The sequence below is a fragment of the Marmota marmota genome, unplaced genomic scaffold (assembly GCF_001458135.2).
Source record: "Marmota marmota marmota unplaced genomic scaffold, marMar, whole genome shotgun sequence".
Taxonomy (NCBI): Eukaryota; Metazoa; Chordata; class Mammalia; order Rodentia; family Sciuridae; genus Marmota; species Marmota marmota.
The window spans coordinates 102,959-108,776 of record NW_026000147.1 but is presented as its reverse complement, the minus strand read 5'-3'; positions in this window follow the sequence as shown (position 1 = coordinate 108,776).

Below are 5,818 nucleotides of genomic sequence, written 5' to 3'. Positions count from 1 at the left end.
TATATATATATATATATATATATATTCAGGCAGTAGCTTAGCAGCTTATAGGCAGCCAATACAATTTCTGGCCAACTGTCCTTGCAGAGACCAATCAAGGATTGGGCCATGGAGCAAGCACAAAGCTGCAATATATGCCCTAACACCCATGGCTGTGCCTATAGGTTAAAGGGTATACCGCTCATAAGCCTAGCACGAGGGAGTGGCCTGCCACTCAGATGCCCTTCACATGTGCCATGTATGCAGTACTCCGTGCACTTGTCCCCACATCTCCCCCCTATGACTGTGCTGCAAGGATTTCAGCCAGCATTGCTGTTTTCCATTCCCCTGCCTTCACAGGATTACATAAGTGTCACACAACACAAGAAAATATTATCACTATCATAAACAGTAGGGCCAGGGTGATAGCATTATACGGATTAGTTAATTTGGCTATCAGTTTTTTCTAATGTTCAGTCAATCCCTGGAGGAAAGAGGAGGTTGTCAAGATAGACACCTTCATCTCATTGGTTTTGACAATTGCCTTGGTAAGGTTATGCATGGTCATAACATAGTCAGAATCCCAAGCACCCTTAATATACTGAGAAAAACGGGACAAGTGTAAGGTTACATTTTCATACACGGAATATTGGGTGACACAAATGTTATGGAATTCAGAGTCACAAGTGAAATATGCAACATAAAAAGAATATCTAGTTTTCCTGGTGGAGGTCTAGTTCTTGCTGAATGACTAAAATAGCAGCTCAGGACAGGTTATTTAGGTTATTTTGAATGGCAAGGGCTTCGGCCATTGCAGTAGACACCGTGTTCACAGTCTGAGCCATCTGGACTCTCTGAGTGAGCAAGGCAGTGACAATGACTGTGGTTTTCAATGGTGGCTATGAGGGCGATAATCCCAGCAATGATGAGGCTAATTGCATGCCTTGTTCATTGCAGGATGTCTTTCAGAAGGTTCTTCATATCTATGTCCCAAGGACCCCTCCCCTCTCTGGACAGGTTCACTGGAAGCCAGATTGCTGGGGACACTGTAAGGATAAGTATAATTTTAGTTTTCATAGAAGGAGTTAGACAATTTGTAAGCCAGAAGGATGTATTTACTGCACAATAGATCTCTGTGTGAGTGATATTTATGCCATTAGTATCAGTGATTATTAGCATGGCAAAGGGTGGTGTACAGAAGCTTGTGCATTGTGGATATGGGTGTAATTTGGCACAAGGCAAATCTATGGTCAGAGTCTGGACTCACTATAGACCCATTCATCCAGCCGGCTGCTGCCCATTTCATGGAGCTAGCAGCTAGCAATATAGGTGTGATACCAATTATGCCATACTGATTTCCTGCATAACAGTTGGTAACAGCTTGTCCCACGTAGCAGGTACTGCAGTGGCCCATATGGTTTGGGGGCACATCAGCTACATTCCAGAGAGCAGCACCCACCCAAGTGCATAGTTGTTTTTCTTCCCCAGAGAAGTTCTTCTTATCAAGAAGATGAGGTATGGCAGTGACAAGTTGATTCCATTTCATGCTATCATTATCTGAGGGGGGCTTTCCAAAAAGCATTGTTGGACATGTTGGCCGCAAGGGTTTCTTTCATTTGCCATGGGGGAGTCTATGGCTATAGGTGGCACTATAGCTCTAAGGTCAGTGAGAGATAGCCCAATATATGCCTGATGATAGTTATCTACAACAGTTTCATGGGAAATAGTAAAACAGAGGGGACTGCCTGGATCATAGGTTTTATTATATACTATGGAGAAACAAATGGGCAGAGTTGGTGTGGAAATGCTGACATTCCAGGGTATAGTCACCTCCTGCTTGGATAACTCAGGATCAATAAGGTTGGAATTATTAGAGTAGCACTTAATAAATCCCCTTCCCAATTAGTCATTGCTAAAGGTGGTGGCCAAGAGACTAATCATATTTTCTTAATCCATTAATCCACTGACAGCCATCTGGGGTGATTTCATAATTGGGATACTGTAAATTGCACTGTTATCATTATTGACATGGCTGTAAGGGTACAGTATGCTGCTGTTCATTTTATTGGATAAATACTCTGTAGTGGGATGGCTGAGACCAATGTTTGTGTACTCCCTTGATTTGCCCCAAAATGTAAGCGTGTAAAATTTTTTCATATCCCCACCAACACTTAAGTGTCATTCTCACTGGAGTGAGGTGAGATCTCAGTAACTTTGTAATTTGCATTTCCCTTAATTCTAGAGACGTTGGACATTTAAAATATATTTTTGTTGCCCATCTGTATTTCTTATTTTGAAAAGTGTTGAGTTCCCTTGCCCATTGTGATGGATTGGGTTATTTTTTGTTTGTTTGTTAGGGTTAAGTACTTTGAGTTCTTGATATATTCTGGACATTATTTCCCTTTTGGAGGAGTAGCTGGCAAAGCTTTTCTCCCATCCTGTATTTACTCTGTTCTTATCTGTCATTATTTTATCTGTTCTGCAGAAGCTTTGTAATTTGGTGGAATCCCACTTGTTGATGCTTTATTTCATGAGTTTAAGTGTTTGGTTAAGAAGCTGGTGCCTGTGCCTATGTGATGGGAAATTTGACTCTATGTCTCCATCTAGCAGTTGCAAGGTTTCCAGTGAAATCTTTTAAGTTTTTGATCTATTTGGATTTTGACTTTGTGCAGGTTAAAATACAGGGATCTAAGTTTATTTTTCTACGTAGGGATATCCAATTATACAAGCACAATTTATTAAAAAACTTTTCTCTAACATTTATAATTGACACTTTTGTCAAGTATCAAAAGGCTGGAATTATGGGGTTTGTCTGCACCTCCTATCTCATTGAGCTTTGGGTCTTCTTTGATTCCAATACCATGATGGTTTTGCTACCGTAGCTGTCTAGTTATAATTTGAGAATGGATATTGTGATGCCTTCTGTATGAGTTTCCATGCTTGGATTGTTTTGACTACAAAACAATCTTATCCCTCCAAATAAATTTTAAGATTTTTTTACTTCTATGGAGAATGGCCTTAGTATTTTGATGGAAATTGCATTGAATGTGTATATCATTTTTGATTATGTGACCATTTGACTGTATTAATTCTGCCAATCAAGAACACGAGAGGTCTTTGATCCTTTGAGTTTCTCTTCAATGTCTTTCTCCAGTATTCTAGTTTTCATAGTAGCAATCTTTCAACCTTTGGTTAGATTAATCCCCAAGAAGTTTTTGAAGCTATGTGAACGGGGTTGGCTTTCCTGAATTCTTTCTCAGAAAAGCTATCAATTTTTGAGTATTGGCCTTGTATCCGTCTACTTTGCTAAATCCATTTATTAGCTCCAGAAGTTTTCTGCTGGAATTATGGAGGGAAGTTCCAGATACAGTATCGTGTCATTAGCAGACAGTGATAGTTGACTTCTTTTCCAATTTGTATGCCCCTAATTTCTTTCTCATGCCTGATTGCCCTGGCTAGAGTTTTAAGACCTATATTGTATGAAAGTGGTGAGAGTGGAAATCCTCATCTTGTTCTTGATTTTAGAAGAAATAACTTCAGTTTTTCTCCATGATGTATGATGTTGGCTATGGGTTTTTCCTATAAAGTTTTTATAATGTTAAGTTTCTTGAATCCCTAGTTTCTCTGGTGTTTTTAAAATAAATGTTTGTTGTGTTTTATCAAAGGCCTTTTATGCTACTATTGAGATGATCAAATAATTCTTGTTCTTAATTCTATTAAGGTGGTGATTTATATTTATTACTTGTGTTTGTTGGACTGGATGTGCATCCCTGGGATCAAGCCTACTTGATAATGATGTATTATTTCCCTAATATGTTTTTGAATGCTGTTTACTAATATTAAGGGGATTTGCGACTGTGTTCACCAATGTTGGTCTGTGCTTTTTCTTTTTAGATGGTTAGTCTGATTTGGGCATCACAGTTATACTGGACTCATAGAATGTGTTTGGGTGTATTTCTTCTTTTTTAATTTCTTGAAATAATTTGATTTTGATTTTGACTTTGTGCAGGTTAAAATTTTTAATTTCATGAAATTATTTAAGAAAGACTGGTATTGTTTCTTCTTTGAAGGTCAGGAAGAACTCTCTCTTTAAAACCCCTCTATTGCTGCATTTCTTTGAAGGTAGGCTTCTTTGAAAAATAAATAAATAAGTAGATAGATAGACAGACAGACAGACAGATAGATAGATAGATAGATAGATATCTCAAGGAGCCTTTATTTTTATTTACGTGTATGCTGTGCTGGAAATCAAACCCAGTGCCTCACACACGCGAGGAAGACATGCTACTCCTGAGCCACAACCCCAGTCCCTTTTATGAGACTTTTAATCACTGTTTCTGTTTAATGATTTGGTATTTCTGTTTTGACTCTCTATATTTATGGTTCAGTTTAGGCAACTTTTATGAATTTATAAATCAGTTAATACCTTCTAGAGATTTTGGGGGTGTAATTTTGCAATTTTTTTTTTGTTTACCGACTTGATTTCACAAGAGTCTGTTGTGATAGTTTATTTTTTATCTCTGATTTGTTGATTTGGGTCTTCACTGTCTTCCTTTGGTCATCTTAGCCCAGAGTTGATCAATCTTATTGGTTGCTGATATTTTTTCTTTCTACTTATACAATGAGAGAGGAATGTATTTTGGCACATAGTATATACCCAGAGTATAACTTATTCTAATTAGGATCCCATTCTTTTGGATAAACGTGATGTAGAGTTGCTCTTGTTGTGTACTTATATATGAACAAAGGAAAGTTATGTCTGGTTCATTCTACTGTCCTTCCTACTCCCATCCCACTTTCTATTCCTTTTCTGCCTTTGGCTAATCCAATGAACTTCTACTGCTCCTTCCCCAATCCCTTATTATGTGTTACCATCCACACATCAGAGAGAATATTTAGCATTTGGATTTGGGGCTTGGCTTATTTCACTTAGCATAATAGTCCCTAATTCCTTCCATTTACCAGCAAATGGCATAATTTTATTCTCTATGGTGACTGAGTACTAGTCCAACACCTAGGTTGATTCCATAGCTTAGATATAGTGAAATGAGCTGATACAAACATTGATGTGGCTGCTTTACTGTACTATGTGGAGTTTAAGTCCTTTGGGGATATACTGAGAAGTGGGATGACTTATTGAAATGATGGTTGTATTCTACATTTTCTGATGAATCTCCATACAGATTTCTATAGTAGTCACAAAAACTTGCAGATCCACCAGCAATGTTTGAGTGAAACTTCCCCCACCCCCACCCCCCCACACACATCCTTTCGACATTGATATTTGCCATTTGGACTGGATTGAGACGGAATCTCTGGGTACTTTTAATTTGCATTTCTCTAATTGCTAGACGTGCTGATCATCTTTCCAGTTTGCTTGCCATTGGTATTCCTTCTGTGAAGTGCCTGTTCAGCTACTTTGCCCATTTGCTCTTTTGTGTGTGTGTGTGTGTGTGTGTGTGTGTGTGTGTGTGTGAAATATATGTGTCTTTTGTATATCATGGAGGTTAATTGTGTATCTGAGAGACAAATATGTTCTCCTATTCTCAGGCTCTGTCTTCACATTCTTGATTGTTTCCCTTGCTATGAAAAGAAAAACGTTTTTAGTTTTGTCCCATTTGTTGATTCTTGGTTTTCCTTTTGCTCTTTAGGAATCTTGCTAAGGGAGTCTGTTCCTACAAACAACATGATATTGAGATGGGCCTATATTTTTCTTCTCATGCACACAGGGTTTCTGGTCTAATACCTAATTCCTTGGTCACCCTGGGTTGAGTTTTAGGCAGTGTGAGAGATAGAGGTTAAATTTTATTATACTACACATGAATGTCCAATATTCCCA